Source organism: Coregonus clupeaformis, chromosome 7 (assembly GCF_020615455.1).
Source record: "Coregonus clupeaformis isolate EN_2021a chromosome 7, ASM2061545v1, whole genome shotgun sequence".
NCBI classification, from domain to species: Eukaryota; Metazoa; Chordata; class Actinopteri; order Salmoniformes; family Salmonidae; genus Coregonus; species Coregonus clupeaformis.
The window spans coordinates 63,399,810-63,412,237 of NC_059198.1; the positions used below are offsets into that span (position 1 = coordinate 63,399,810).

A 12,428-nucleotide genomic window follows, 5' to 3' on the forward strand; every position below is an offset into this window, starting at 1 on the left:
CCTCGATCTGGGGCTCCACGCAAGATCTCACCCCGTGGGATCAAAATGATCACAAGAACGGTGAGCAAAAATCCCAGAACCACACGGGGGGACCTAGTGAATGACCTGCAGAGAGCTGGGACCAAAGTAACAAAGCCTACCATCAGTAACACACTACGCCGCCAGGGACTCAAATCCTGCAGTGCGAGACGTGTCCCCCTGCTTAAGCCAGTACATGTCCAGGCCCGTCTGAAATTTGCTAGAGTGCATTTGGATGATCCAGAAGAGGATTGGGAGAATGTCATATGGTCAGATGAAACCAAAATATAACTTTTTGGTAAAAACACAACTCGTCGTGTTTGGAGGACAAAGAATGCTGAGCTGCATCCAAAGAACACCATACCTACTGTGAAGCATGGGGGTGGAAACATCATGCTTTGGGGCTGTTTTTCTGCAAATGGACCAGGACAACTGATCCGTGTAAAGGAAAGAATGAATGGGGCCATGTATCGTTAGATTTTGAGTGAAAACCTCCTTCCATCAGCAAGGCATTGAAGATGAAACATGGCTGGGTCTTTCAGCATGACAATGATCCCAAACACACCGCCCGGGCAACGAAGGAGTGGCTTCGTAAGAAGCATTTCAAGGTCCTGGAGTGGCCTAGCCAGTCTCCAGATCTCAACCCCATAGAAAATCTTTGGAGGGAGTTGAAAGTCCGTGTTGCCCAGCGACAGCTCCAAAACATCACTACTCTAGAGGAGATCTGCATGGAGGAATGGGCCAAAATACCAGCAACAGTGTGTGAAAACCTTGTGAAGACTTACAGAAAACGTTTGACCTGTGTCATTGCCAACAAAGGGTATATAACAAAGTATTGAGAAACTTTTGTTATTGACCAAATACTTATTTTCCACCATAATTTGCAAATAAATTCATTGAAAATCCTACAATGTGATTTTCTGGAATGTTTTTTCTCATTTTGTCTGTCATAGTTGACGTGTACCTATGATGAAAATTACAGGCCTCTCTCATCTTTTTAAGTCGGAGAACTTGCACAATTGGTGGCTGACTAAATACATTTTTTCCCCACTGTATATACGTTTGTAACTAAGCATTGTAACTTTGCCTAACAACACATTTGTACATAGCAACGTTTGGCATTATTACAGTTTTATTTATTTCAGATTTCTTTATGGCATGTGTTTCAAAATGAAGAACCTGAGTTTTACTGTTGTACATCAGTCCAAGATCATATATCATGATGATGTGCAATTGGTTGTCCAATCTATTTGATTAAATAAAATCAAAATAAAGATATTGAAAAATAAGTATTGAAATATCAACTTTATTTGTGTTGCACATTCCATGATGCAGCTTACGTCTTATGAAAAAGTTCAAACCTAAAGCTATTGGTGTAACGGGAATGTTTTTCTGACTTCTTGGTTAAGATACAGTAACATTGAGCAGTTCATTCATAGAGGACAGAAAGGCCCATATTATTGGATTTAGCCTCTGTTATTGGCTACAGACACACTTGCTGTCTGACCCAGACCATTGGGCTGCTCTCTTTCCAGATGGACACACCCCCAAAACACATACTGTACAGATCAGCTAAACACAGTGGGACAATTGTCAAAAAATATATAAATTGAAATGTCGAATACTGTCGGCACAGTTATCAAATAAAACGTTATTGTCTCGCTCTCTCTCAGGTTGCTGTAGGCTCCTCTTGTTGTCATGTTGAAATTTGTACTCTGGTGAAATTATGTCTTTTTTTTTTTTACAAGCAGAGGAGCGACGCAGTTAAAAGATAGAGACATAACCAAAGAGGGGAAGCAAGAGGGATAACTGGGCCAAACATCTGTCTTCTCCAGCAGGTGGCGGCGTTACGTTTCTTTCTCTCACCAAGCGATGAGATTTTGTATGGAGGTCAATGAGACTGTCGAATTTGGTCAACATAAAATGGAATGGTTTATTTGCTACGTGAGATTTATTTCATCGATTTCAACCTCTAAATGCCCGGCTATGAAAAGCCATGTGACATTTACTCCTGATGTACTGACCTGTTGCAACCTCTACAACCACTGTGATTATTATTTGACCCTGCTGGTTATCTATGAACGTTTGAACGTCTTGGAGAAAAATCTGGCCTTAATGGCCATGTACTGTTATAATCTCCACCCGGCACAGCCAGAAGGGGACTGGCCACCCCTCAGAGCATGGTTTCTTCCTAGGTTTCTGCCTTTCTAGGGAGTTTTTCCTATCCACCGTGCTTCTACATCTGCATTGCTTGCTGTTTGGGGTTTTAGGCTGGGTTTCTGTATAGCACTTTGTGACATCTGCTGATGTAAAAAGGGCTTTATAAATCAAATTTGATTTATTGATTGATCAACACCATTGAGAACTGATGTCAAATATGCTGGGATACCACACAGTCAGCTTGCTTGAGCCATGGAGAACCTGAAGAATATCTCTTCAGAAAATCTCTTCAGGCATGCTCACCTGCACCATAAGATGCCGCTTGTTTGGGAACTATTATTGTTAGCTTGCATTGCATTTGATGTGACACTGTACAGTTACAATGTATTTGTGTATTCATATTCCTCCTCCCTTCCTGTGCAGTGCCTGATATAGTGGCAGACACTCAGTTAATGATGGAGCAAGCCGAGCTGCTGGAGGGCCACCACATGGGCAGAAAGAACAAAACACAACATGATCCTCATTCCAAACTACTTTGTCAAGGTGCAGGGCCTGTAGGACGACCTAGCCAAGCAGCTGTGGATAGTGCTGCAGTGCGCCATCGGCAAGGCTGGACGCCACAGTGAGCATGCGATCGAGTGCACCCAGTCGGTGACACGCAAGTCTGGCAAGATGTGGCTGGTGACGCTGGTGCAGTGCTTCCACTCCCCGCATTACAACACCTTGACAGGTTCTTCAAGCTCTACCACAACACCTTGACAGGTTCTTCAAGCTCTACCACAACACCTTGACAGGTTCTTCAAGCTCTACCACAACACCTTGACAGGTTCTTCAAGCTCTACCACAACACCTTGACAGGTTCTTCAAGCTCTACCACAACACCTTGACAGGTTCTTCAAGCTCTACCACAACACCTTGACAGGTTCTTCAAGCTCTACCACAACACTGTGTCCGTGAGGGTGCTGCAGAGGACCTGACGGCCAACAAGATTGTGACCCTCCTCACCTTGGTCCTCAATTAATACTTGCAAAAGTAAGCCTGTACTGCCCTCTCTGTGACTCATGTAGCATCAGTGATGTCTGGGCACCCGTCCAATCATAGCTACCTTTCTATCATCATAGGTTGGAAAGTAAATATGGTCGCTGCTGCTGTCGTAAGTGCCAGCTCAGAAATATCTTGTTTGTTCTGCCTGCATTGGGACCCACTGATAAATTATAGATATTATCTCAGATTTTCTGTGAATGGGTGTGTTTCTGTATTGCTTCTGTCCGTCTCCTTCCCCCAACTTGCGCTGGAACCAGGGACACTCTGAACACATTCAGAACAATTACCCACTAAGCATCGTTATCTAATGCTCCACAAAAGCGCTGGCCCTTTCAGAGCTAGGGAAACAACTACTTCTAGGTTTCAGAGCGGCTGACATCACCTATTGAACGCATGTGTCTGAGCTTGTAACTGTTTGTGAGAGTATGGGTGTTTGTGTGTAAAATTTGGATTCAGGCATTGTTGTTTGTGTGTGTGCATTGCTGAATGTGTGAATGTCCACGGTACACTACAGCACATATGTGGTTCTCTCATGTGTATATATATACCACTGAGATCATGTGTTCCAGTGTGGAGGTGATGGGTCACCCAGAGCTATTATTATTATAGTTATTAAAGACATGTCTTTGGCGACCACAAAGTATATTTTTTTTTACCTCCTGCTTTGGGCTGGATGTGTCAATGGGTAGTTCATACATGCATAATATATGAGCAGAATTACTGTCTTACCTCAATTAGCCACGAAATCCCTAGTTTGAAAGCGACTGTTTTTCTGGAAGCTGTGCTGCGCCATTTTCCCCCACGTGGGGCCAGCCCCCTAGCAATTGGAGATCTAGCCAATGAGCTTCAGCGCCTCTCCATTTGAGTGACAGCTAGAAAGATGCACACAGCGGAGCGAGAGTGAGAGCAATGATGTGGTGCACATATCTGCGCATACGTGAAGTAGTACTACATTTTCGGGGACAACTTTTGGCTTGTGGGTGCTACTTTCAGAATTACTGGGTAAAAAGTATACAAAAGTACCGGAGAATCTCTTTAAAGACAAACCAGGTTGAGTTGTGCAGATAGACCAGCTTACACTTTCTCACCCTTCCGCAGTCCAACATTACAGACTGGCTGTGTGAGGCTTTGCAGACGGATAAGAAGGACGGGCAGAAAGATACGGAGCCAGAGGCTGATCAAGATGGGTACGACTAGACCACCGTCCCAGCCATAGTCTTATAGGTATCATAGCGATGCAGTATCCTGTCGCATCAGCCTGAATTTCTTTAAAGCTGCAATATGTAACTTTTTGGGAGACCTGACCAAATTCACATAGAAATGTGAGTTATAGATGTGTCATTCCCATTGAAAACAAGTCTAAGAAGCGGTAGATCTGTTATGTGCGCTATTTCTATGCTTCCCGTTTGAAAGTTTCGGTTTTGCGTCTTTTACTTTCGGTTTTGTACACAAGCTTCAAACAGCTGAAAATGCAATCTTTTTGGTTATGGAAAATACATTTCACAGCAGTTTAGATGGGTCAATGATTCTCTACACTATACTTGCTTGTTTTGTCACATAAACTGAAATTAGGTAAACTATTTAGAATTTTAGCAACCAGGAAATGGCGGATAGATTTCAGCATAGTGCACCTTTAAACAACAAAATGCAAAACTAAAGGATGTTCACACTGCAGGCCTTAATGCTCAAATCAGTTTTGTTTTTCAAATCCGTTTTGGAATATTGACTGTCCAAACAGCATTTTACAAGTGACCAAATCGGATTTATCTGTGTTCAGACAGCAGTCATTAGTTGATGTGGCCAATCTAGTTGTCATAGTAACAATGGGTGTGTGTGCAGTGGTGTAGGCTGATTGGTGGTGGTGCGCATGCTTCCTATCACTCAGAAGTTATATCAGACTGAGCACTTCTCACCATTTATATTTACGGAGAGCAATTTCCGTTTTACAACAGGTAGTGTCCATTTCTTTACAGCAATTGTGTGTTGATTAATTATTGCTTTCTTCCGTGGAAAAACAGAATATGTATAAAAATGGCAAATATACCGAAAGCAAAATCAAGCAGAGATTTACGACTATTTAACCATGTTAATCATTACTTAAACATGCAAACTACAAACATTTAACCAGGTAAAGATAATGAATACATGATAATGAACTACATAAAAATATTTTATTAAAACCAATTCATACAAAAGTAAAAAGTGGCAAACAAAGTGAGTGTGTGTGTATATGTGTGTTACAGCATCATGGACAGAGAAGTCTGAGTGGACACTGGGAATGTGTCACCTTTGACCCTGACCCAGTCCACTCAAATCAGGACTCCAGTATCACAAGGACTATCACTTTGTACTAGGTCTTATTATGCCATAGTTACCAGTAAACTTCTAAACTCCCAATGGAAACAATACATTAATATCATAACCACTGTTAGCTCCGGTATCAAACGTAACATCACTACTTTACGTCCCCCAGGGCATTGTGGAGCTGAATGACGCTCGTAGGTACCCCGTCTAACGGAGTGGATGGCAGCCTGGAGAGTGGGGATAGACAATAATTGTAAATGGTTTAGACAGGGCTTTACTTTAATCAAATTGCAGTACAGATTCACAGAATGCAGCCAATGTAAAAGCTAAACAAATTATGTTCCATCTTCAGTCGTGCTTCTACTAAAACACCAGATCTAACTGGGTGATCAATAAATCATTGGATTTATGTCAGTTGCTAGGTCTTAACAGGTGAATGATTCATTTTCTAATGATTATGCTAACTAGCTATGGCTCCATACAGAAGAATCGAGCTAGCTAACTTAAAAATAGCTTGTAAAATAACTTTGCATAATCGATTTCGGTAGATAGCATCAGACTACAACGTTAGAGTTGTAGCAAACTCTTAATAACAGTGATTTGGACAATAGCTTCCAAAAACGTATTGTAGCGACCCGCACAGACAGCTGTGTGTTATGTGTTAGGCTAGTAGATGGTTGTGTTGTACCTACCAGTACCCAGTGTTCGCGGGGTCCGACATGTCAATCAACCTGCTATCTGCCAATCACGGGAATGCCTGGAATGTTCTGATGCCGGGCATCCTGGCGGTTGGCGGAGTGGCGTGGAGGGGGGTTGGGCAGGGGGATGGAGCATTGGAAGTTAAGACCAGGTTTAGCCTTTGTTCTCTCTCTCTTTACGTCTGGGCTTCACAAGAGAAGGTCACGATTGGCTTGTGGGTTATCTTTCATTTATTTGGCGTGGGCTACGGCCAAACAGTAGCCTGTGTAAAGTTGGTTTAATAAACCGTCCATTCGTAAACTCAATCCTCTGTCTGGACAGTTGTTCTTTTATGATCTAGTCAGGTCATCACATTGGTGTCAGAAGTAAAAACGTTGATAAAAAGTTAGCCAGCTAGCTAGCTGACTTCTGTGGCTAGCTACCGTAGGTGAGAACGGGGGTTGAAGATGCTTCGAGGGAATCCGAAAGTGAAGGTGGAGGTAGGGGACGATTATGGCCAAGGAGGTGCGTGTGCATGGACGTCGGGGGTTCTGGCTGAGGAGATCGCCAGGGCATCGGAGCCCAGAGGCCGCTTGAGGGAGGACGTTAGAGTGATGGCGGCTGAAGCGGGCATGAGTGCTTCGTCGACTGTGTTTCGCGCGGATTCTGGTGGGCGGACCGAAGGGGGTGACGTCGACGCGGCGGGACGAGGAATCTGGGGCTCAGGATGTAAACAAACATGGCGGCGCCCAGTTCCCGGCTGCGTCCGTATCCGTTAAGACCCCGAAGTATTCCGGTAAGGCGGATTGGGAAGCTTTTCATGCTCAGTTTGAACTGTTAGCTCATTTTAGGGGGTGGTCGGATGAAGATAGGGCACTGCAGTTGGCTTTATGCCTCACGGATGAAGCTCTGGCCTGTTTGATATTGATTAGCCCCGAGGACAGACGTGATTATGGTGCTTTAGTGGGAGCACTGAGGAGGCGCTATGGACAGTGTGTACAGCCCGGGCTACTGCGCTCCGAACTGAGTAATAGACGCAGGCAGCCTGGAGAGCCTCTACGGGTGCTAGCTAATGACATTGAGAGCCTCTCTCGGCGGGCATATGCTCACATGCCCCCTCCGTGCAGAGCGAGCTAGCACGGGACCAGTTCATACAGGCGCTCTCTCCTACGGAGCTGCGCATACAGACCCAGCTGGCTCATCCTGAGTCATTGCAGGTAGCCTTGGAGATGGCTTTGGAGAGGGAGCTGGTGTGGGCTGGGGCTTCAGCTGGAGCTTTGGTGGGGGTGCAGGGAGACAGACCCTCTGTGCGAGCTGGGGGGCAGAGCAGCCCGGAGCCGGAAAAGCCTGCATGGGTGGCTGAAATGACAGAACTCATTCGTGCTGTGTCGCTACAGGCAGCACGAAACACACGCCCTGGTCCCAGGGTCTGCTGGGGTTGTGGCCGGCCAGGCCATCTGCGCCGAGATTGCCCCATGTCCCCCAGAGCTCAGGGAAACGGCTCGGGGTCCGCATAGACCGGGTAGTGCGGACCCCTGGCTTTCTATCCCAACCACCATCTTCTTCAGGAGGAGCCCACCGGCACAGACGGGGAAGCAAGGCTCCACTTCCCCCAGAAGCAGACGAGGGCAAGCGGATGGAGCCTGTTGTTGTGGTGGGCCGGACCTGTGTTGGGGACATTTGTCATGTCCCTGTCACTGTGGAGGGGGTGCCCTGCTCCGCCCTGGTGGACACTGGGTCCACAGTAACCCTGGTGAGGCCAGATATTGTGCCAGGTTGGACTCAGTGTGAGCCTACAACTGTGCAGCTCCGCACAGTCACAGGTGAGCTGGCACCCATGAAAGGGAAGGGAATAATGACTCTGACAGTAGGGGCAGGACTGTGCGTCATCCTGTGTGGGTGGCGGCTGTGCAGGACCCTTGTATCCTGGGGTTGGACTTTCTTAGGAGCACAGGCTGCCAGTTAGACCTAAATAGGGGCACACTGAGCTTCCAGGGAGGGCCGGAGGTCACCATGGCCCCCTAATGTCACATTCACTCAACCCAACAAACCCTTTACTCCAACAGTTAAAGCAGCAGAGACTCATGGCTGCCCCCCTCCCCCACATCTGGGTGTGACTTTTCCCCAGCCCCCCTGTCACCTACGGCGTTGCGTTACATTCCCCCAGCTACCTCCACGACACAGTCCTCTGTGAGCCCGGGCCGCGCCCCCCCAGCCCAGCTACCCCCGATGGGAGGGGGAGAGGACACTGTCTGCAGTGAGGGAGATATGGGGGAGGAACTGTGTTGGTCTTGACCCCGAGCAGCAGGAACGGTTGAGGCAGTTGCTGTTTGAATTCAGAGACAGCTTTGCGCTGAGTGAGGAAGAGGTGGGTCAGACTCATCTGGTGCAGCATGAGATCGACACAGGTGATGCTCGACCTATCAAGATGCGTCCCTGCCGTATCCCGCTGGCACGCCAGGAGGCGGCAGACAAGGCTGTGTTGGAGATGCAGCGGGCAGACTTCATTGAGCCCTCAGACAGCCCCTGGGCGGCGCCAGTCGTCATGGTTCCGAAGAAGGGGGGCAAGCTGAGGTTCTGTGCGGACTACAGGCGGCTGAATGAGGTAACCAGGAAGGACTCATACCCCATACCACGTATCGATGAGTCGCTGGACCTGGTTAGGGGGTCCTCCTGGTTCTCCTCACTAGACCTCCGCAGTGGCTACTGGCAGGTGCCCCTCTCCCCAGAGGCCAGAGCCAAAACTGCGTTCTCCACTAACAGAGGACACTGGCAGTTCAAGGTCCTGTGCTTTGGCCTGTGCAACGCTCCAGCTACTTTTGAGCGTTTGATGGACAGGGTGCTGGATGGCATCCCCCGACAGCAGTGTCTGGTATACCTCGATGACATCCTGGCCCATGGCAGCTCCTTCCAGTCAGCCCTGGGGGCGCTACGGTGTGTGCTGGAGAGGGTGGCTGCCGCAGGTCTGAAGCTCCACCCCGAGAAGTGCCACTTCATGAGAGAGAGGTGTCCTTCTTGGGCCACCGAGTGGGGAAGGAGGGGATCAGCACCATGGAGGACAAGGTAGCGGCTGTCAGAGACTGGCCCACCCCCACCGACCAGCGTCAGCTGAAGAGCTTCCTGGGCCTGGCCTCGTACTACAGGAGGTTTGTACGGGGCTTCTCAAGCGTTGCTGCTCCACTGAACCGCCTGCTGCCGAAGGACAAGGCTTTCACTTGGACAGTGGAGTGTGAGGAGGCGTTCAACACCCTCAAACGTGCACTGATCGAGGCCCCCGTGCTCGCCCCCTGACCTCACATTGCCCTTTATCCTGGACACAGACGCGAGCAATGTGGGCATGGGTGGGGGTGCTGGCCCAGGTGGGGCCAGAGGGGGAGAGAGCGGTGGCGTACTTCAGCAAAACATTTGACAAACATGAGCGCCGCTACTGTGTCACCCTGCGGGGAGCTCTTGCTGTTGTGGCTTCCAGTCAAACACTTCAAGTACTACCTGGGTGGTCTGCCCTTTACTGTAAGGACTGACCACTCTGCTCTCCAGTGGCTCATGTCTTTCAGAGAGCCAGAGGGGCAGGTGGCACGCTGGTTGGAGGAGCTTCAGCCGTATGACTTCACGGTGGTGCACAGGGCAGGGGCACGCCACTCCAACGCCGACGCCATGTCCCGTCGGCCCTGTACTGCAGACGGCTGCCGCCACTGTGAACGGAGAGAGGGACGGGAGAGAGAGCTGTGTGCAGAGGAGGGGGGTCTGTGCCACAGTGTGTCGGGCGAGCGGGCCTGTCTGCTGTGAGCTGCAGACTGTCGACGTGGCTGAATGGGGGGCAGCAGCAGGGACGGGACACAGACCTACAGCCAGTGCTACAGTGGGTAGAGGCGCAGGTGAGGCCACCATGGGAAGAGGTGACAGCGCTCTCACTCGCGACCAAAGGGTTGTGGTCAAAGTTTGAGCGACTGCGGCTGGCTGATGGCGTGTTACAGCGGGCATGGAAGGAGTCAGCTACGGGGGAGGAGAGGTGGCAGGTGGTGGTCCCAAAAGCATTGCGGGAGGCTGTGCTCCAGAGTACTCATGGGGGGTGGGGACTGGACACTTTGGGGTCACAAAAACACTGCGCCGCCTCCGTCAGGGCTTTTACTGGGGGCAGCACAAGAGGGATGTGGAAGACTTTTGCCGCCGCTGTGACAACTGCACAGCGAGAAAGGGCCCCCCAGGCCGCTCTCATGCTCAGCTCCAACAGTTCCCAGTGGGGGCTCCCATGGAGAGGGTGGGAGTGGATGTAGTTGGGCCGTTCCCCACCACAGACAGTGGAAACCGCTGGGTGCTCACGGCCATGGACTATTTCACAAAATGGCCCGAGGCCTATGCTCTGCCGGACCAGGAGGCAGAGACCATCGTCGACGCCCTGACAGCGGGGATGTTCAGCAGGTTTGGAGCTGCAGAGTCCATCCACAGCGACCAAGGCAGAAACTTTGAGTCCCGTGTGTTCGCCACCATGTGTGAGAGGCTGGGTATGCACAAGACCCGCACTACTCCTCTCCATCCTCAAAGTGATGGCCTTGTGGAGCGCTTCAACAAAAACGCTTGGACAGCAGCTGGCCATCGTCTCTTCCAAACACCAGCGTGACTGGGACAAGCACCTGCCTATGGTCCTCATGGCATGCCGCTCCGCTGTCCAAGACTCCACCTCCTGCACGCCTGCCCTCCTCATGCTGGGGAGAGAGATCCGTACCCCTGCGGAGATGGCGTTTGGTCGGCCCCTGGATAGCCCTCATGTTTCCCCGGGGCCGGAGTATGCCCGGAGACTCCAGGACCGCCTGGAGACAGCCCACACCTTCGCCAGAGAGCAGCTGCTGAATGCAGGTGTGAGGCAGAAGAGGAACTATGACGTGCACACCCGGGGAAGGCACTTTGTGGCTGGGGAGCTGGTCTGGGTCTACAGCCCGCTAAGGAAAAAAGGCAGATGCCCCAAGTTGGACAGTCACTGGGTGGGACCCTGCAGTGTCCTGGAGAGGGTAGGGGAGGTTGTTTACCGGGTGCAGCTTCCTCCCAGGGGGAGAAAGGTGACACTGCACCGGGACAGGTTAGCCCCATATAGAGGGGCCTCTTCTCCCCAAACCCCAGGAACCCCCACAATTCCCCTCTCTGGCAATGACATTCTCCAGGCACCCACCCCCAGGTGCCGCAGACAAGGCTCCAGACAGCCCACTCCCCCTGTGTCACCGCGTGGTTCCCCAGAGCCACGGACTGTATTACCCGTTCCCGCTTCCTTGTCCCCCATGTCCTTGCCTTCATCCCCTGGTTCCCAGAGGGGCACTCTGCGGCCATCACAGCCACGCAGGCAAAGGAGACCTCCGGGTCGCTTCAGAGACTTTGTTTGTTCCCTCGGGGACTAGGGACTTTGTGGTGGGGGGGCTGTGTAGCGACCCGCACAGACAGCTGTGTGTTATGTGTTAGGCTAGTAGATGGTTGTGTTGTACCTACCAGTACCCAGTGTTCGCGGGGTCCGACATGTCAATCAACCTACTATCTGCCAATCACGGGAATGCCTGGAATGTTCTGATGCCGGGCATCCTGGCGGTTGGCGGAGTGGCGTGGAGGGGGGTTGGGCAGGGGGATGGAGCATTGGAAGTTAAGACCAGGTTTAGCCTTTGTTCTCTCTCTCTTTACGTCTGGGCTTCACAAGAGAAGGTCACGATTGGCTTGTGGGTTATCTTTCATTTATTTGGCGTGGGCTACGGCCAAACAGTAGCCTGTGTAAAGTTGGTTTAATAAACCGTCCATTCGTAAACTCAATCCTCTGTCTGGACAGTTGTTATTTTATGATCTAGTCAGGTCATCACAGTATTACAAAAAGAAGAAAAAAGCTTGCTACCTAGCCAGAAAATAAAGACATTTTAACATACCCGCCGCCATGACAGCTGGGCTTCGTTGTTGGACATGCGCAATCAGGACATGCCCAAGTAGATTGCGCACGGCGTGTTTCGCAACAGGTTGTACAAGGAAAGCGAGTGAGCCGACACTCGCAAAACGCTGTCAAACCAACTGTTCTTCAGTTTCCTCCTGAATTGGGTTGCGCCAATACACAAGACTTTACGATATCGCCTGATTTCTGGTAGGGAAATTTACTGGGCGTATGTTATACCTGAAAAGATCGGAGAAAATGTTTCTGAAGTTAGTGCACATTCTTTTGTCATTTACTGTAAGGATATGTTCAGAAAAGTTACAATAGT

At 49.9% G+C, this 12,428-nt stretch overlaps 1 pseudogene; it reads left to right on the plus strand.

Annotated features, from left to right (window-relative positions):
• Nucleotides 1-2,430: 2,430 nt before the first annotated feature.
• LOC121555370 overlaps nucleotides 2,431-12,428 on the plus strand; it is a 30,280-nt pseudogene continuing 20,282 nt past the window's right edge.